This window comes from Gossypium hirsutum, chromosome D09 (assembly GCF_007990345.1).
Source record: "Gossypium hirsutum isolate 1008001.06 chromosome D09, Gossypium_hirsutum_v2.1, whole genome shotgun sequence".
NCBI classification, from domain to species: Eukaryota; Viridiplantae; Streptophyta; class Magnoliopsida; order Malvales; family Malvaceae; genus Gossypium; species Gossypium hirsutum.
In genome coordinates this window covers 40,806,523-40,827,089 of record NC_053445.1, presented here as the reverse complement: position 1 = coordinate 40,827,089, position 20,567 = coordinate 40,806,523, and the positions used below count along the sequence as shown (strand labels likewise).

Genomic DNA, 20,567 nt, shown 5'->3' with positions numbered 1-20,567 from the left:
AACAGACTCAAAATACCAATAGGTTGCAACCCTAAACTCGGTTAAGTTAAATATACATCAAAAGAAGAATTCAACCCTTGTGTTCAATAAAAAATACTATCATTCCATCTCAAAGTCAAATTCGCTTACCTAGAGGCCTATCTAGGAGGCTGGAAGCACTACCTTAAAATGGAAAATTTTTCAAACTTTTTAAAATTTTTAAAATTTTAAAATTTTAAAGTAAAATTATATTATAACCCCTAAAAATATAAAAAAAATTAATTTAATCTTTCAAACATTATAAAAATATAGACTATAAAAATGATGAATTATATTTTTACTATTGTAAAAATTATAATTTAATTTCGACCCTAAAAAGCTTTTCTAGCTCCCCTACCATGACCTTTGAAGAGAAAAAGAATACAACCCTGATGTTAGAACTCTACCGATAGTGAAGTTCTGTCGGAATGATTGTATCCGTTGGATGATCAAATGAAGACCAAACTGCAGAACTACCATTGCGTAGTAACTAGAGTTCCCCAGAGTCTTCCATGGAAGCAGAGGAAACACCCTGGCTGGTGGTGCCAAAGTCCCAGACAACAGCGCCAAAATCATTGACAAGATGAAGGGCTCCATTAGAGAGTAGATGGAGGGAACCATCAGAGTCAATGGTGGTGCCATCTCCAACAATCAAAATAGGAACCCCACCTGCATACGTGATGGCAGCGAGGAAAGAGTTGGAGGAAGCTGAGGAAATGAAGGAAAAAAGAAAATGGAAATGGAAGAGCACCATGATTAAGGTAGGGATGAAGGGGAGATGGAGATGGAGGAGCCTAAGGAGATTGTGGCGGATTGTAACACCCCAAACCCGGCCTAGACATTATGGCTGAATCTGGCGATGTCACATGGAAAGGGATTTGAAGACAAGATTGTTGAGTTTAAAAACCGTTATAGTAAATTAGCTTTTATTTAATTCGAAAAAAAAACTAGTTGATTTGCTTTAAAATTTGTCTCTTAGCGGAAGCTTTTGTAACTAATTAATTTAGAGAAAATCGTTTCTATTTACGAAAAACCTTAGTTTTTAGAAAAAAATCGTGTTTTGTGGAGTTGCAGTTTTAAAAAAAATCCATAAAAAAAGTATAATGTCCCAAATTTAAAGCCAACCAGTCTATAGTCTAGTAGAAGATACATCAAAAACTCTAAATAAGTAATAAATTCTAGGCATTAACGGAAAACAATCTAAAATTTACGTGTGGCCACCGTCGAGTTCTTTGTTGCACCGACCTGTCAAATTTGGGAATTACCTGTACAGATTTAAACAGAGAAATGGTGAGTTTTGCAAAATCAGTGTGTAATCCCCACAGAAAACATGCATACAGAAAATCAACAGAATTCAGTTAGATACAGAATGGGGACTCTGCCCATCACAGAATCAGTTTGGGCCTTAACCCATTCAGATATAGTCTTAGAAATACATTAGGGCCTTGGCCCATATCAGATACAGAATGCAGATACAGTAAATCAGAATCCTACCCACCAGCCTCTACACATCATCTCCGTCCAACCCTACACACCATGTGGGGATTAAATCAACCCACCCATCCCTACACACCATGCTATACCGAAATGTGGCACATAATCAGAAGGTTGCAGTTGAGCTGCCAGATAACAGGCTTAATAGCCTTTCAGACACTTCCTCCAAATATCAACTCACCCCGATGCAATACAACATACAAAATATGTCATGCCATTATGCAATTAATAGTACATACATTCAGATATCATAAGTCATGCTCGGTATGGAAATCAGACAGACAGATCACACATATAGGGTGTAACACCCCTAACCTGTATCCGTCGCTGAATTAGGGTTACAAGGCATTACCGAACAAACACAACCATTTTTAAAACCAAACTGATCACAAACATGAAAATTAAATTATTTTCTCATAGCTATTTATAATTTACAATCAAAATTTAACCAACATCGTACTCAAACCTATACATGCCATAAGATCAAGTTTAAATATTTAACAAAATACCAAAAGAAGTCGATAGTGTGATAGACTATGTTGATGATCCCCGAGCTCGTAACGCGTCTCCAAAATCTATGAAAACAAATGGACAAAAACAATCAAAGTAAGCTTTTATAGCTTAGTAAGTCTATAGCATATCTAAAAATACATATAAAAGAATCACATAATTCTTTAAGTAAATTTATTGAAATCACAAATATCAAATATATTTACTAACCAATCATTGCTATATTAAGTCATTTTGTTTAAAGCTAAAAGAATGTATATTTAACTAATATACATAAATGGACAAGGGTATATACATTATATGCATATAATCAAGTTACTAACATAATCATTAACTGCATATACTGATTACTAGAGTACTTATTGTTCGCACTTCATCGGATCCATTTATATATAATTGTTCAATTACATATATCAAGAGCAAAATTTTTATACTTATCAACTATAAGTGCCGAATGCACATATACACTTATACCCACATATGTCGAATGCATACATATATACACACATATATTTATATCCAACAATTTCATGATAACCGATATATATATACATACTCACTATTCACAAGGATTCGAATGATTATATACTCATCAACCACCTTGAAATAATGTTCATAAATTTATCCATTTCATATAAACAAAATCATATATATTTATACCCAATGCATAGAATCACTTAATTTAAACAGATTCACTGGCACTTCACCCGATAGGCTTATTGTTTAATTCCGTTCACCGGCACTTAGCCTGCTAGGCCTATAGCCTGATTTAGTTCACCGGCACTTAGCCTGCTAGGCTTGTAGCCTGATTCAGTTCACCGGCACTTAGCCTGCTGGACGTATAGTCCGATTCAATTCACCGGCACTTAGCCTGCTAGACGTATAGTCTGAATAATTTCACTGGCAATAAATCCGATAGTCGTTTCTCCGTTGGAATTGAATTATATTCAATTCTACGTAACAATCATGCACTTAAAACATACTTATATAATTCACAATAATAATTTCAGTTCAAAGAAGCTGTAATTCATATTCGAACTATATATGTATATAAATCCATACGTAAAAATTCAGCTCAAAATTTATAACCTATATCTTTGAACCACATAGGTACATGAAATTCAAACACCAAATCCAGCTCAATATCTTCATGATTCAACCTAACAAATTTATGTATATAACTTTATAACTTGAATCCTACTACTAATATCATACTATTAAATTTATAATATACCCGAAGTAATATACATTTAACATTCGAATTACTTAGATACATACACATTTTATGGCATTAAATTCACTTCAAAGAAAACATATCATACATTCAAACATATTATAAATAATCTAAGCTAATAATTTCATACCTTTGATTCAATACAAAAATTATACATATGTATACATACATATTTGCACCTCATATACATTTATATATAATTTATACTTATAATTCAACTCATGAACTTATATATATATATTCATACACAATCGAACCTCATGCTCATATATATAACTTCATATCTAATTTCAATACAATAACTTATACATGCTTATTCGAACCCTATTAATATTTTTATAACATTCACAATTCAACTAAATTCAAAAATTTATTTATATATATATACATATATATATTCGAACATTATAAATACAAATATAACATCCATACTTCCACTTTAACTCCAAAAACTTATAATTATATATACATACTTATTCGAACTTCTTATTTACATATATAAATGCTTATATTAACTAAATTCAATTTATATACTTTTAATTATAGCTCATAAATTATATAATAAATATACACACATATATATATGTTGAGTTAATAATATTAAATTGCTAACAGACTTACCTCGGACGATGGAAAATCGAAGTCGGACGATTACTCGACTAATTTGGCTTTTCCCCGATCTAACTCCGATTTCTTTGGTTCTCGATCTAAATATATTCAAAATAAGATAATTTATTTATTAACACATTCAATTTAATCCAAAAACACATAATTTGGCAAATTACTATTTTGCCCCTAATATTTACATTTTTTGCAATTTACTCCTTATTGCATAAAACACAATTTACACAAAATTTGCCCATACCACACAAGGGCCGAATATTCATGGTTCTCATAGAAGTCCACACATTGCATTTATTTCACACTTTAGTCCCCCAAAAATTTAATTTCACAATTTAGCCCTATTTACTCAATTTCACTAAAAATTCCAATACAAAATATATTAATCTAACAAATATATTTCATATTTCACCTACTAACATCATAAAACTCAAGCATTCATCAATGGCATAGCTCAAAATATTCACCAAAATCAAAAATTCAAGCATGGGTCAAATAGTAATCGAAGCAACGATCTTAAAAACATAAAAATCATCAAAAACCGAACAAAATCCCTACCTTAATCAAAGCTTGAAAGTGCCAAATGAAACAAGCTTTAAACCCCTTTTATTTTCTCTCCAATTCGGCCAAAAGATGAAGAACATGGCATTTTGATTTGTTATATTAAACATATATTAACCTTATTATTATTTTACTATATTAACCTTTACTAATATATATATATAACATATATAATAAGGTTACATTAGTCCTTTGCCACCCACTAACTTACATAGTGGGCTAATTGCATAATAAAACCTCTAAATTATAAAGACAACAACAATTAGGTGTTTTAATAATTAACCCCTAAATTTTCATTTTACGCGATTAAGCCCTTTTATTAAATCGGACACTTAAACGACGAAATTAAAACACGAAAATTTCACACAATTAAATGCATACAAAATAAACACACAAAATAATATTAAAATATTTTTCTAATTTGGATTTGTGGTCCCAAAACCACTATTCCGATTAGAGTCAAACCGGGTTGTTACATAGGGGTCTAAGTAAAGCTTACTGACCCGACAGTAGGTCCACAATCAACTTGGGCGACCCGTGTAACTTTACAGAACTTTTCCGAAAAATGGGCTCACACGCCCATGTGTCCCACTCGGCCTAAATTGGCCTTGGCCACGTGATCCATTTTTAATCTAACCCATGCTAGTTAATTATTCATATATGTTTTCACCATTTACTTATATGTTCCTTCAAAGCTGTCTACTTGAGTCACTATTACTAAATTATTTATATCTCGAGCTACAGAATTCCAAATTAAGGTCTGCTTGATGCCTTTGAAACTAGACTAAAATACCGTTCTACCATAAAATTTTCAGAATTTTTGGTTCAGCCAATAAGTACAGTAAAATCTTCAATCTTACCCCTGTTCTGCTGTCTGACAGTTTCGATCTTTCTTTGCGAAAAATTAATTATCTCTTAGTAAAAAATTTGGATGATGTTACCATTTATTTCTATTGAAAATAGACTCATTAATAATTTAAACATGTAAATTTTAACCCTTAATTATTTTTCTCCAATTTTTTATTATTTTCCAAAGTCAGAACAGGGGAACTCGAATTCATTTTGACCTTGTCTCATAAAATTTATTATATCTCACGATTTACAATTCCATACTTACACCGTTTCTTCTATGAGAAACTAGACTCATTAAAATTTAATTCCATATTTTTTTCATTCTTTAATTCGATTTCCACAATTTATGGTAATTTTTCAAAGTTAGCCTACTGTTGTTGTCCAAACAACAAGCAATTTTGGCTTTTCGCCGAATCTTTTTCTTTTTTTTTTTGCGTTTTGGGTACACACCTGGTTTTGTTTGATGTTAAAATAGTCCCCGAGCACTCCAAAGCCTATAATCAAGACACTCAACATCAATTTAATGGATTTACAAGTGAATTGAAAACCAAAAACGAACCGAAACCCAACTTACCACCAACAATAACCCTTCGTTTAATTATTGTTAAAGCGAGAACACTTAATTCAACAGTCCAAGCCTCCCCCTATGCCCAAATCACAGAGAAAAAACATTATCACTTCAGTTGTTAAGAGATTCATAACAGAAACGAAGAGAAACACTTACCGAAACTAAGCGAGCACTAACTGCGTGCGAAAATGAAAGAAAATAAATGGATTAGGGAAAAATCAAGAAGAAGAAAAAAAAAGAGAAAGATGGAAAAACTCAAAGAATTTAGACAAGAGGAGAGGGAGAAGAATAAACGACAATTTTTTTTTTGAAAAAAAGAGTATAAAATCTCAATAACCCTAAAAATCCTTTAATCTTCTCCCCTAATTCCCACCACACATCCACTACTGAATCCCCCTATTAAAAAACTCTATCCCAAAGTCTGAGCAAAATAAATAAATAAATAATACCCTTGCCTACATAGGGATTCAAACACAAGACCTCCACCATAATAACACACCATTTAACCACCAGACTAATAAGTTATTCTAATGTAATTTACCCAACAATCAAATAAAAGCCTACTAAACAAGAGTAAAGCCTAATTCATTCAAAATATCAAAATTTACCCAAGCGAAAGGTTAAACTTAAGACCTCACAAGCACTCCCAGAACAAAGAACCACTAAAACTGACAAATATTTATGTCATATTTTCACAACAACAAAATTAGAAATTTAATTTATAGGATTGGCGAATTTGATTTATATGAAGGATAATATTATTTCAATATGATTATATTCCAGTAATTCAAAAAAAAAAGTTGAAATAAGTACATAAACATGATCTAAAAAGTTTAAGATTACTCACTAAATTAATGTTTCAACTCTTTTTATTGTTATTATTTGGCAAATAAATTGTGAAAAATATAAAGACAATTATGAAAACAAATGAGTGAGGGAGTATTGACTTCTCAATTGTGCTTTGCTTTATCTTTGCTCTTCTTAGCTGGCAGCGAACACCATCCATGAATCTCCTATTTCGCTCTGCATCCCCTATTTTTTTCTATTTCTAGATTTATATCATATGCCTCGCACTCAACTCTATCTTTACTACATTATTATGGAAGATGTCGGAGTAAAAGAACACATGTAAAGCAAGTGTTGTCTTGAACAAAGAAAGATAGTTGCATGTCAAACAACTGTACACTATACAAAATAATGCTCTAAACTCAGCCCACTTTTTATTTATAACAGCCAACCCAACATGTATGATAAAACTTGCATGCATGGTCTTCCCCTTCAACAAACAACCCACTTAGCCCCCATGCCCCATCCCAAAACATCATACCTTTAGGGATAGTTTTAGTATGCCCTAACTAAAACATATGTTACTCTTAGAGTCTAGAAACTCCACAGGTTAGAAATCAGGGGCACTTGAGCTTATGCCCATGGGTTTTGAGTTTGGCATCGCAGGGGCAGGCACTCTTGTGGCCGTAAGCACCCGGAGGAACGCAGTGGCATTTCTTACAGCATATTTTGCATACTCTCACACAAACCTTCTTTGTTGGTTTCTTCCTGCACCGCCTGGAGCATGCATATTTGAAGTCTGAATATTTATATTAGAACGTCAGTAATGACAATATATCACAAATAAAAGAGAAATAAAAATAAAGAACACACAGAATTTTACGTGGAAATACTTTCGGGGAAAAAATTACGGGCAGAGTAGAAGAAAATTCACCATGTCGAATTCGAATGATTACAAGAAGAATTCCGACTACATCTATTTATAGGTTGAAAAAACCTAATTCTAATCAAACTCAAATATATTATGCTAATAAATGCTAGATATATTATACTCATAAATATTAAATCGTCTAGAAAGAAGATATATTTTGTTTAACGTGACTTGCAAGCAATCTCTTATAATTGAAATCACACAACTCTAACAATATTTAACTACTTCAATTAATAATTAATACAAAAAATAATATGATAAGTTCGGCACTAAATATAAATAATATTATTAAACCACAGTACACTTTTTGATAAATAAAACACAATGCTTAAAATATGAGATTGTTGAGTGTTGAGTTCAGTTCTTATTATTTTTTTCTTACCCCAAATTCAAGTATAAATATGCAATTTTAGTAGTATTTAGAATTTCAACATATTTAGTGATTTTTAATATGTTTATAAACAGAAATTTACCTAATTGCAATCAATTCGAAGTTCTTGGTTAGAGAAATAAGGCTTGGTTACATGGTAAAGAATATAACACATACTGATTTTCTTGTGATACTTATTAGTAAGAGCCACCATATCACTTCATTCATCTGAGTTAAAACAAAATGTAAAAAAAATAAAAATAAAAATAAAATTGGGTTAGCTAGTGCATACTGAAGGAAAAGGAAGACCGAAAAAAGAAGAAGAAGAAGAAAAGTTCAGCATTGCACAAACCATTCATATAAATGTGAAAAGAATGTACAAGAAAAATGACAATTTTTTCTTCTAAACGCATTAGCGTTGCATTTTCTTTTCCTTGCAATTACACATTCTTATCAGTGAGCTAAATAAGTAGAGAAGAGGAGACTCAAATTTGGCAGAGAGTTAGCATTATGACTAAATGCAGAAGCGTGCAGCAAAGCCTGACACGGAAGAAGTAGACTGAGTGAGCAATTTTCAATGGAAAAGGTTTATCCCCTTACTAAGTGAAGTTTTTACCTGTATAAGGAGGATGGCAACTAGAAGAAGGAAGAAGAGCTTCATTTTTGTATATCAATGGCGGAATGACAAGGTTATTGATTAAAGGCAGATACATACAAGTGTTAGATATATATATACGAAAATATTTGGGTGTTTAGAGAATCACGTGTCAAGACTAGTGGGAAAACAATCACAGGCATTGCGTTGGGAGCAGTGGAAAGAAAATGTCTGTTTATGGAGGTTGCTTCTGCTTTTCGATGGGGTGTGTTGGATTCGTAAGGGACAACATCAAATACAGTTGTTTGATACATTGGCAGATGCATGTATATCATATCATATCTAACTATAAGCAGACAAATGAAACAGAGAGGTATGGCCAAGATGGAAGGTAGCTGCCTATATCTGCCTTTCCCCACCACTGCTAGGGTCGTCCTGTTCACATGATTCTATTTCCTTTACCTCTCCAATTAATTCATAAGCATACCACGTTACGAGAAATATTTTTTTTTATTTGAGGAAAACTAACACTTTCAAGTTAAATAAATTATTAATAAATTCATAAAAATAAAAATAAAATTATAAGATTATAGAATGTAGTACAATTAATGAGTTTTAACTAATTTTTTTAATTTGGTTTAATTGATTTATATAGATTTTTTTTATTTTGTTTCGAAACAGTACAATCGAATAATTTAGTTTAGTTCTCAAAACACGATTAAAGTTTAAACTTATTATTTATTTGAATATATATTAAAAACATTGAAGTATTTTACTAAGTTAGATCTTCATTAAAAATAAAATTATGCTTTTATTTTTGAAGTCTTTATTTGATGCACTCATGTACCTTAATAAATCGGATAATAGATTTCATTAAAACTTTTTTAAATAAATATAGATGGTTTATACCATTATATAATAAAATAAATATATAAAAGAAAGTTCTTAACCTAATAAGTGTACTATTCTCGGGTTTATTTATCTCGTAGAAAAATGGTTAAATATCAATTTCACTTCTATTTATGCTGAAATTTAAAATTTAATTTTCATATTTTAATTTTTAATATAATTTAATTTGTATAATTTTACAATGTTATCTGTTAGTCCAAATAGTTATATCGTTAATTTTTCGATTAATATGTTTTGTGGTTATTTTAATTTTCCTTACATTTTTTTCTACATTATAAAACAATGATCAAAATTTAATTTTGGTCCCCATACTATGTTTGTAACAGCCCGTTTTCAGTGAAATTGGAACAGTGGTTTCAGGACCACAAATCTAAAGTCAGAAAAAGATTTAGTTTAATATTATTTTATGGTTTATAGTATGATAGAATTGCCGTATAAAAATTTCGTTAAGAAATTTTACCGTTTACATACCTAATTTGATGAAAAGAACTAAATTGCATTAAGTGCAAGAGTTGAGTTCTAATAGCTATTGGTATTAAATAGCTAAAGAATTTGAAATTGGAGGTCCTTAAATAGTAAATAGGCCATTTAGAGTTGTTAGTGGATAAGCATGAATAGTCATCATTGGAAATTGAATGAATTAATAAGGTTAATTTTGGAAATTAGTGATTAAAGTTAAAATAAATAAAATAAAATAATCTATTCTCATCATCATCCACCAAAAATAAAAAATAAAAGAAAGAAACCTAGCCATGGAAGCTTGAAATATTAGCAAGCTTGTTTTGCTTAATTAGGTATGTATTCTTGTCCCATTTTTAATGATATTTATGTTTCCAAGATTGTAGTAGCTTAATCTAGTTAGCTCGGGGATTAATTTGCAAAACTATTAAAGTATTAAGGTTTTTTCACTGATAATTATGCCTGAATTTTGAAGTTTTATGATAGAAAATGAAATGTTGTTGTTAGGTAAACAACTTTTATAAAGAGAATTTTAATGAAATTATCAATTAGGGATTAAATTGAAAAAGATGATAAATTTAAGGTAAAATTTTGAAATTGTGAATTATGTGGGCTGTTATTAATATGTATAAAATTTGACTAGGCTTGAGTAATGATTAAATTGCATGAAAGTCATTTTTTGAGGCTGGAAGCATTACCTTAAAATGGAAATTTTTTTCAAACTTTTTAAAATTTTAAAATTTTAAAGTAAAATTATATTATAACCCCTAAAAATATAAAAAAATTTGATTTAATCTTTTAAACATTATAAAAACAGACTCTAAAAATGATGGAATTATATTTTTATTATTGTAAAAATTATAATTTAATTTCGACCCTAAAAAGCTTTTCTAGCTCCCCTACCATGACCTTTGAAGAGAAAAAGAATACAACCCTGATGTTAGAACTCTACCAATAGTGAAGTTCTGTCGGAATGATTGTATCCGTTGGATGATCAAATGAAGACCAAACTGCAGAACTACCATTGCGTAGTAACTAGAGTTCCCCAGAGTCTTCCATAGAAGCAGAGGAAACACCCTGGCTGGTGGTGCCAAAGTCCCAGACAACAGCGCCAAAATCATTGATAAGATGAAGGGATCCGTTAGAGAGTAGATGGAGGGAACCATCAAAGTCAATGGTGGTGCCATCTCCAACAATCTAAATAGGAACCCCACTTGCATACGTGATGACAGCAAGGAAAGAGTTGGAAGAAGCTAAGGAAATGAAGGAAAAAAGAAAATGGAAATGGAAGAGCACCATGATTAAGGTAGGGATGAGAGGGAGATGGAGATGGAGGAGCCTAAGGAGATTGTATGGATGAAGCAATAAAAACTCAATTGACTATTGTTTTTTTTTTTTTGGAACCGGCTAGAATTATCATTTATTGTGTGAAAAGTAAACAGGTCAAAATCTAAAACAAACTAGAAGTTGAAAAACAAAATGCCTAAAAAACAAAAGTTACTCCAGCCTAATAAATGAGCTCTCTCAACATTGAAAAGACAAAAACAATGAATGCCCCGGAACCCGTTCACAAAGTCATCTCCTTTCCAAGAAAACAACTGCACTTCTTCTAGGAACTGATCAGTGAACCAGAAGCCCTGTAATTAAAAGTACCATTTCACTCTCTTCTGATCCCTTTACAACCCTCCATCTTCCTTTAACAAATGACAACCAGACAGTAGCAAGCCTGTGTTAACCTACCACACCTTAGAAACCTGGGGTTCATCTATTGAATCTACCTCCAGGTGATCATTTTCCACCGCGTCCACTGCACAATTCGGCACTCCTCCAAGCAGATAAGTATTCCACTCCCTCCTTAATATTTTCGTAGCCAAAAGATGCGCCACACATTTTCGAAAGTTCAAACACATGGATTTTGAATCTTCAATATATGCACTGATAATCGATTCGTCTCTTCTGTTTGTCTGAAGCTTCTTGACCACCGTGATGGCATCACCTTCAATCACAACCTCATAGAGCCCCAAATCTAAGCCCAGACGAACTGTCTGGAGACATGCAAGGGCTTTCGTGACAAACACAGTAGGTATGTAACTGTTAATAACTATTGTTGACCCAAAGACATCACCTCTTTGATTTCATATGACAATCCTAGGGAATGTTGTTGGAGAGCCGCATTATAGTTAATTTTTATTGAAGTGTCTTCTAGAGGCCTCCATCTTTCCGATTCAACCCTGTTACCAAGTAATTTCACTTTTAGAGCATGCTATTGATTGTTTTTAAATATGAGAAACTTGTAAATATAATATTTTATATAAATAATAAAAATTGTTCATATAATTGTTTTGTTTTTGAATGAAATATGTTATTAAATACAATTTACATGTTGTGTAATGATGCAAACTTAGTTAGAAGTTAATCAATTATTTTGGCCAAATTGAGTACATGATTATACATGTTCTAATGTTGTCATTTGAGGTGCCTTTGGGCATATTGGTTGGATGTTATTATACCATATGTGTTTGGCTTGATTATGCATAATTTTTGTGCCTTTTAAGAGCTTATGTATATGTGCAAAAGGGATTATAAGTACATGTTGAAAAGGGTGAAAAATGGCTTGTAAAATAACCTATTTTCGTCCACACGGGCAGAGACATGGACGTGACTCAGCCTTGTGTGACACACGGCCAGGTGGTACGGTCGTATGTCCCCTGTAGTTTTCAAAGGGTTACAAGTCAGGTTTTACATGACCTAGCACATGGCCAGGCATACGAGCGTATGAGGTTATTTTTAAGGGTACACGGGCATGTGTTTTGGCCGTGTGACCCAAGTCAGTGAGTTATATGGGCACGAGCACAGGCTGGGACACGGCCGTGTGTCCCTATTTCGAATGCCTACACGGCGTAAGACATGTTTTGATAGTTAATTAATTAAAAAGGACTAAATTGAAAAAGGTAAAAAACTTACTAATTAAAAGAAATAATGATTAAATGGCTTGATATATAAATAAGTGAGGACTTAAGGAGCAATTAAGCCTAAGATACAGGCATGAGGCAGCATAAGTAGAGAAAAAGAAACAAAATAAGGTGAATTAGGGGCAAAATGGTCATTTGGTGAAGTTAAGAAAAATAAAACAAATGGCTAAAATGATTTCTAGACATTTCATCTCTAAATTTCAGCCTAAAAACACCATTGAAGAGCTCTTAAGAAGCTGGTTTTCTATTTTGCTATATATCAAGAGCCCATAGATACTCGTGAAAAAGGAAAATTAGTAGAATAGTCCCTGATCTCCTACAAATATTACAATTTAACCTAGGTAAGTTCGTGTGGTTAAACTTAAATATTTATATTGATATTGATTTGATGAATAGTATTATGTATTTATTCTACTGTTGAAAATGAAATATTGTTAAAGTTGCAAAATTGAATTGAATGTTCGGATTTAAATGGAACGCGAGATATGACTACATTCAACAATCGATAAATTAACGGCATTGAAGGAAAGTGACAGCAAATTACCCAAGTAAACTGAGGTTCAGCATTTGTTGCGAACTTTTGTGTTTACTTTCCGTTTAGCTCTTACGAGCTTTTGTTTAACTCATATGAGTTTCTGTTTAGCTCTAATGAACTTCTGTTTAACCTTTATAGGTTTCCGTTCAGGTCTTACGAGCTTCTGTTCAACCCTTATGGGTTTCTGTTTAGCTCTAATGAGCTTCTGTTCAGCCTTCTGGCTTTAGAAAATGATGTATTCTTATCCATAAGTCGTTCTCAAATTTGGTAAGATTTGGTAAGTGACTTATGTAATTGAAATTGGAAGAATTGTTGTTTATTATTGGTATTGATTTGAAATAAGTGTATTCATCATTTGAAGTTGTGATTGGCAGGAAGTTTACATTGAATGATTTTATTTAATTGATTTGTTATAGTAGATTCGGTAAGATTTACGTTTAACCCATCGAACTTACTAAGCTTCATTAAGCTTACTCGAGTTGTTTAATATCTTTGTAGATTTTCAAGATGTCGACAGATCAGATCAGCACATCAAGTCACCCTATCCAGCTTATTCCAATAGTTTTTGAAACGTACATTATCGTTTATAAGGCATGTATAGGGTTTGTGTGGATTTAATTAAAGTTTGTCTTATGTGTAAATGTTAGTAATTGTAATTTTGCATATATATATGTTTATGTATATTTCAATTATGGTGAACTTAGGTAGAGTTATTGCATGAATTCAATAGGTAAGTTTGAGTAATTATGGTGAACTTATGTTTATGTATATATGGTGATATACTATGTTTAAAACATGATTTTGGCTTATTATGATTGTCTTGTTGTGTTTAAATGTTGTGTATAGGTTGATATTAAAATAGGTGAGAAATGTGGCCTTGAAATATCCTACTTTTGTCTATACAAGCAGAGACACGGGCGTGCGTCTCAGCCGTGTGTGACACACGGCCTAGCACATGGGCGTGTGGTTTGGCCGTGTGTCCCCTGCATCTTTAAAATTGCTAAACAAAATGCCTAAGTATTTTCACACGGCCTAGCACATGGGCATGTCGCTTGGCCATGTGACCCAAGTCAGGGAGTTACATAGGCACAGACATGGGCTGGGACACGGTCGTGTGCCTCTATTTCGAATGTCCACATGGCCTAAGACACGGACGTATCTCTTGACCTTGTGAGCCACACGGGCTGGTCACACGGGTGTGTGTCCCCTACATCTAATTTTTTTTTTAATTTTGTGAAAAATTCTCTGAGTTTCTGGTTTGGTCCCAATTCATTTCTAACATGTGTTTTGGGCCCGAGGGCTCATATAAGAGACAATATGAGTGATTATGATTAGTTTCTAATATGTATGTTAAAAGATATGAAATATTCGTATTTGATCTGAAAAGTTCAATAATACTCTGTAACCTTGTTTCGGTGACGAATTAGGGTTAGGGGTGTTACACTTTTAACAAAACAATATTATCCTCTATTCTCATATCATGAACTACTTTAAGTGTGGGCTCGAACCAATTGAATTGAAACACAAAACTAGAAAAAGTTTTCTCCTATTTAGGGGTGAAAAATAAAATTATCTCTTTTTAATAGAAACCTGTAGAATTGTTATTCCAGAAAAATATATGTAATATTTGAGAATTAATTCTCTCCATTTTTTTTGCAGAATAACAATCTCTCAAAGTTGTGTTAATAGCTCTATCGGTGCCATCAATTTATAGGAAAAGAAAGTAGAACCCTAGTTGAATTGTAGTGGTTTATTTCAAATAGAAAAACAATATCCTACTTAGAATAGGACTAGGGTGGATGACACACCCTAGTATTCCTACTAGGGTTGCCTCCCTCTTCATGTCCATGAGGAGTTTTTGGGCCCCTCTCACATGGGGTCCAATTATGAGTACTTCTTAGGCCTTTTTAACCTAGTACTCTGTAATGTGATCCAACCCGATTTAGTTTTTCTATTCCCAAAATAAACTTTGATATTTATATATAAAACAATTTTCTCATCCTTATTTTACCCCTAGCAAAATTTTGACGATTTTACCTTGGTAAAATTTTAAGAAAATATGTTTAATATTTCAAAACTCAACATGTTCACTATGACCAAATGGTTATCTTTAAAATATTTCTGCATGCAAATGAATTGTGGTTTTCTTACATATGAATGCCTTCGTTTTGATCTTAAATCGGTTATTATGTTTAGCTAACTGATAAGGAAGAAGCTCAAGTGATAAGGAAAAGCTAAGCAGGAGTAATAGGTATCAACCTTTAGGTATTTTCTAAACTCAAACCTTTTGTGGATGTTATATATATATCAGTATTGTTTTATTGTGTTGTGGTTGACTTCATGTTCTGTTGATGATGAGATGAATTATTGTGGGCTGATTGTTGTATAGTTGTTGTATACAAAGTGATGATTTACATATGCATGTTGATTGTATGTTTCAATTCATTGTTTTGATAAACTTTCCCTGGTAAAATAATTATTGAATAAGTTATCGTTGAAATAGTTTGATAGATATGCTTTGTAAGATTTGTGTTGTGTTATTAACAATATGTTTAGTCGAATGTTTGTTATATTTCCACCATAAATATGAACGATATGTGGAGTATGAAGGGATGTATTGGCGGAAGAAAGATGTAGAAATAACATGTTGTACACTCTATGCCACATGATATTGGTTTTGCAGAGGTTTCGGCGAGTTGTACGGAGAATGTATACGCATGATATTTGGTTTTTTGGAGGTTCGGTTGGATTGTATGGCAATATGTGCACATCTTTATGATAAACCCTACGTGGGTTCTTTCAAGTATGCGACTCTGCAGAGTCTAAGGCTTAATGTCTCATATGTATAAGCAAGTCCATGACCATGGCATACGTAAGTTATGAAAGTCCTCTAAACTTATTCTTTAAGTTTTATGTCAAAGTTATATATGAGATTTCACCATTTGAAGTCCGTGACAAAAATCCGCATATATAAGTTCGCCAAATTTATGAAGTTTCTTCTATGAATCCGAATGTATGTTAGTATTTGCCTATGGATCCGCACGCATGAGTCCGCCATATATGAGTTCGCATCTATGAATCTTCTATATGAACCTATATGTATGACAGTCCGTTGGATTTATCTTTATGGTTCAATCTATGGCATTCTGCTAGTCTTATATTCATGTTTCAAGTTTAAAAAAATCAAAAAGACTATGCTTTATAAGAGTCAACATGGACTATTATCCAAGCAAGAAACCGTATGGGCTTATTCTTATGTTCAAACCACAAGAGTCTGTATGAACGAGTTATATCAAGCCATAACTTGTAGGGATCTTCTCCATGTAGGAGTTTTCCAAGAACTATCTTTAAATCGAGAGTCCACAGTGACTATCCACCAAACAAGAGTTTGGCAACAGTTATTAATTAAGATGGAGTTCACAAGTAAGAACTTGTATGTATGAATCTGCGATTATAATTTTGCTTATAAATGTTCGTAAATAAGGTCTGTAGGTATATGTTCGTCAAGCTTGAGTCCATGTTTGAACGAATTTAAGTGTAAATCCGCATGTAAAAGAAATTCTCCAAGTGTGAATCTCCATGCATGAGTCTTCTAGAATTAATCCGCTATACGTTAATTCGCGATAATAAAAATTGCTAAGGTAATTTGCATATGTTCTGTTGGAAAAAGAGGTAATATTTCATCTTGTAAGAAATCAGTACAAATGGGTAAGTAAAAATCAATCTTCATTGTGGCTTATCGTACGATCGATATGAACGGAGGATTGTGTCAATACAGAAAGCATACAAATTCTCAAGATGAGCCAACATAAGGAAGGACAAGAGTACGCTAGGAGATCAAACGCATGAAGTTTTTTTACTTATAATTCATAAATGATATATTATATTGAAAACTCACTAAGTTCATTTGAACTTAGTTTTTGTTATGTTTTTCAAGTATAATGATTTATATAAAGAGCTGAAGAGGGATCAAGCCAGAATTCATTTAAGCTTAGACGAACTTATGTTCTTAGCTGTAACTCGCATATAGTGAGGCAGCCTAGAGGTTGAACCTCAAGGTTAGAATTTTCTTTTTGTAACTAAATATGAAATGTAGTGCTTTCACTACATCAAAACAAGTTTTTAGTGGCGTTTTTCTGAGCCTATAGCGATATTTATAAGTGCCGTTAAAACAATTTGTGGCATTTTTATAAGCGCCGCAAAAAATGTCGCTATAGATAATGCTGCTAAATTTTGCAACATTTATGTAGAAAAACGTCGTTATAGAACATGATCTTTAGCGGCGCTTTTCCCACAAACGCCGCTAAAGAGCATGACCTCTGGTGACACTTTTCTTACAAACGCCGCTAAATAACATGACTTTTAGCGGCGCTTTCCCTACAAACGCCGCTAAAGAACATGACATTTAGCGATGCTTTCCCCACAAAATCAAGTGATTCAAAAACCGTTTTGAAAAGAACTCACAAAGATCTACGATTTAGACACAAGAATCATATATTAATAGTAGATTATAAGAAAATATTGCTCAGGTATCATCTCTCTAAGAGTTTTGTATCTCACACATCAGTCCCACGCCAAATATGTTACAATAATACCAAAAATAAAATCAAATATCATTGCCGATCTCTGTAAGGTTATTGTTCTGCATGGAAACAAATGATGCAGCAGTACCCTTTCGCGACCACATCATATCTCATCCTCTTCAAAGGGATCTCGTTCAGGATAGTCACTAACCTGCAAATAACAAGTTCCATCCTAAGTTACAAACAAATAAAAGCAGTAAAACAGGTAGGAGACACCAAATATTTTACTGTCAGAATACACCTCTTGGACTTCGGATATGAAAAACGATTAAACTGCCTGTTAAACATATATGTAATATATTTTCTCATGAAAGAAGAAAAACTAGACAAAAATAGAGTCCATCAGCAGTTTGGATAGACTTGTTAGACACTCAACAAAGAACTCTCACAGAGATCTTATGAACATAAACAAAGAAGAGAACTCACTGATTGCCCGTACGGTTAGTCACTTAGATCAAAATCTTTCGGAGCAAAAAAGTATGAATCGGATTCCCTAATATATAATCTCACTAACATGTACAACATTTATTCCATCTTTTATTCTTCCTATCACTTTTCCGTGTCCCATCCACTACTATAAATCAATTAGCAATCAATGTTAATGCTACTTTTCCATTTTTAATTATGCTATAATAATTAGAAGGAAACACAAAATAAACAAATAATACTATTTAGTTATGGACAATGAATTGCAATGCAGTAAACTTGCTTTCTTAAAGTCTGCAATGCCATCATGGATATACGTGCATTACGAGCTATTGCAATAAAGGTCCATAGATAGAAAAATGAAAAAGAAAGATGCCAGTGGGCAAGAAACTTTGCCAAGGGTTAAACTTAAAGGTAAGCTCCAGCAGTTTATTCAATTTGTTGGAGCAGAATGCCTCATAATAGGACTATATTTGCCACTGTATTTAAGTACCCTATCAATCAGTCTATGATCTTCAGTAGCTTTCCTTAAGCATCTAGCAACAAAAGAATATAGGTTTTAAAGATCATTCATTTGGCACTTCAAAAAGGGGAAATCACAAATGAAAAACTAACTAATCTCTGATCTCTAAAGATGATAAAACTAGAAATAAATTAGCACTACAGAATTTTATTAAGTTCTTTCATCAGTACAAAACCATTGTCAAGATGGTGGGCAAATATTAAATAAATTCTTCTTGAACTACCAATGTCCAAAGGTAATAAATAATAAATGACATTTTCTTCAAAACACACACACACGGAATTGGACTATTTTACTTCCTTTAAAAAGAGTTAGAGACCAAAACAGTAGTTTAATATGCTGCAAAAGATGCTAAGTACATATGACAAAGTAAAAAATAAATACACAACCAACCTTGATATTTGAGCAGAGGTCTTCCATGTAGTCATCTGACATCTGTAAATGAAACCATCAAGCATGACCAAGACAGAAATAGGCGAGTCTGGGCTGAAACAATTGGTTTTTTCCATTGACAAAATTTGGTTTTTGTCCAAACCTAAGATTGCTTAAGGCATCTATTATTTGGGTAAAAGTATATTGTGAAAATTTCATGGACTAAACACCATTGTAAATCACATATTCCAGTTTCGATAGTAATAAATTAAAAAAAATTAAAAAAAATTAAAAAAATTGAAGAAAAGAGAAAATAAATTACAACAGATCTAGAAATTAAAGAAAAACACAAAAATAAAAAGCCAATGAGAAAAAAAGAAGAAGAAATGAAGCAGAACTGTCTTACCTGAGACAATGTCGATTGAGACTGAGAAAAGACTGATATTTTCTTCAATGTGAGGAGCAGCTAAAATAGAAGAACAAGGGACGGGATTTTGGGGTTTTCCAACGACGAAAAGATTGAGAAAGAAAAGGGACGGGATTTTGGGGTTTCAAGCAAAGAAAGTCTGGGAAAGAAAGGAGAAATGAATTTGGGGTTTTCAAACAAAGAAAATAATTCGTGCTTGGGAGATGATATCACTGTGAAAAACGGCGCCAAAAGTAAAAAATCTTTTTGCGGTGTTTTCACCGTAAACACCGCTATTGTTTACTTTTTGTGACATTTTTATCAGAAAATCATTACTATTTTACCTATTGTGACGTTTTCCGTCTAAATACCACTAAAAACGTAGTTAAAACCTTACTTTCCTGTAGTGTTTATTTACAACGAAGAGAAATTGATTAAAATTATTATAACTATTATTGTTAATTTTCCATTAGCCTACTAGTTAAAACTTTTGATCTAGAAGTTTATAATTATATTATCGATTAGCAGTTCAACTAACTAAGTTAAGTATGATTAATAAAAGCATATTTGACGGTTTTAGGCACAAAAGGTTTTTTTCAGCTTTGATTTAAATTGTTCATAGTTTGTTTCGTTGATGTTGTGGCAATTTAAATTCGAATCCGTCGGTTGAATCGAGTATAGGGTATTAGATGCAGTATTCCAAATTTCAACCTACACATAAAAAAACAATCCTAACACCTTAATAAATTCCAAATTACTAGACCTTTATTTTATAGTTAAGAAATTAAAATATAATACCCTCAAAATCACAATTAAACCTATCATTTTGATTACCCATTAAA

At 32.3% G+C, this 20,567-nt stretch overlaps 3 long non-coding RNA genes across 6 annotated transcripts; 1 reads left to right on the top strand and 2 right to left on the bottom strand.

The window, feature by feature from the left end:
- Nucleotides 1–293: 293 nt before the first annotated feature.
- On the bottom strand, nucleotides 294–8,929 carry LOC107891377 (uncharacterized). Of its 4 annotated transcripts, none has more exons than XR_005918130.1 (6): nucleotides 8,562–8,929; nucleotides 8,298–8,485; nucleotides 8,049–8,173; nucleotides 5,865–7,443; nucleotides 2,022–5,784; nucleotides 294–1,283 (listed from the first exon to the last, which is right to left on the bottom strand). It is a non-coding gene; the product is annotated as an uncharacterized lncRNA (long non-coding RNA). The 4 variants fall into 4 exon arrangements; XR_001682206.2 differs by having other exon boundaries at nucleotides 8,123–8,173; XR_001682204.2 differs by having other exon boundaries at nucleotides 8,123–8,485.
- Nucleotides 8,930–10,793: 1,864 nt separating this feature from the next.
- Nucleotides 10,794–14,142, top strand: LOC121220890 (uncharacterized). Its single transcript, XR_005918128.1, has 2 exons — nucleotides 10,794–11,991; nucleotides 13,554–14,142. It is a non-coding gene; the product is annotated as an uncharacterized lncRNA (long non-coding RNA).
- Nucleotides 14,143–17,891: 3,749 nt separating this feature from the next.
- Nucleotides 17,892–19,989, bottom strand: LOC107891378 (uncharacterized). Its single transcript, XR_001682207.2, has 3 exons — nucleotides 19,726–19,989; nucleotides 19,341–19,382; nucleotides 17,892–18,149 (listed from the first exon to the last, which is right to left on the bottom strand). It is a non-coding gene; the product is annotated as an uncharacterized lncRNA (long non-coding RNA).
- Nucleotides 19,990–20,567: the final 578 nt, after the last annotated feature.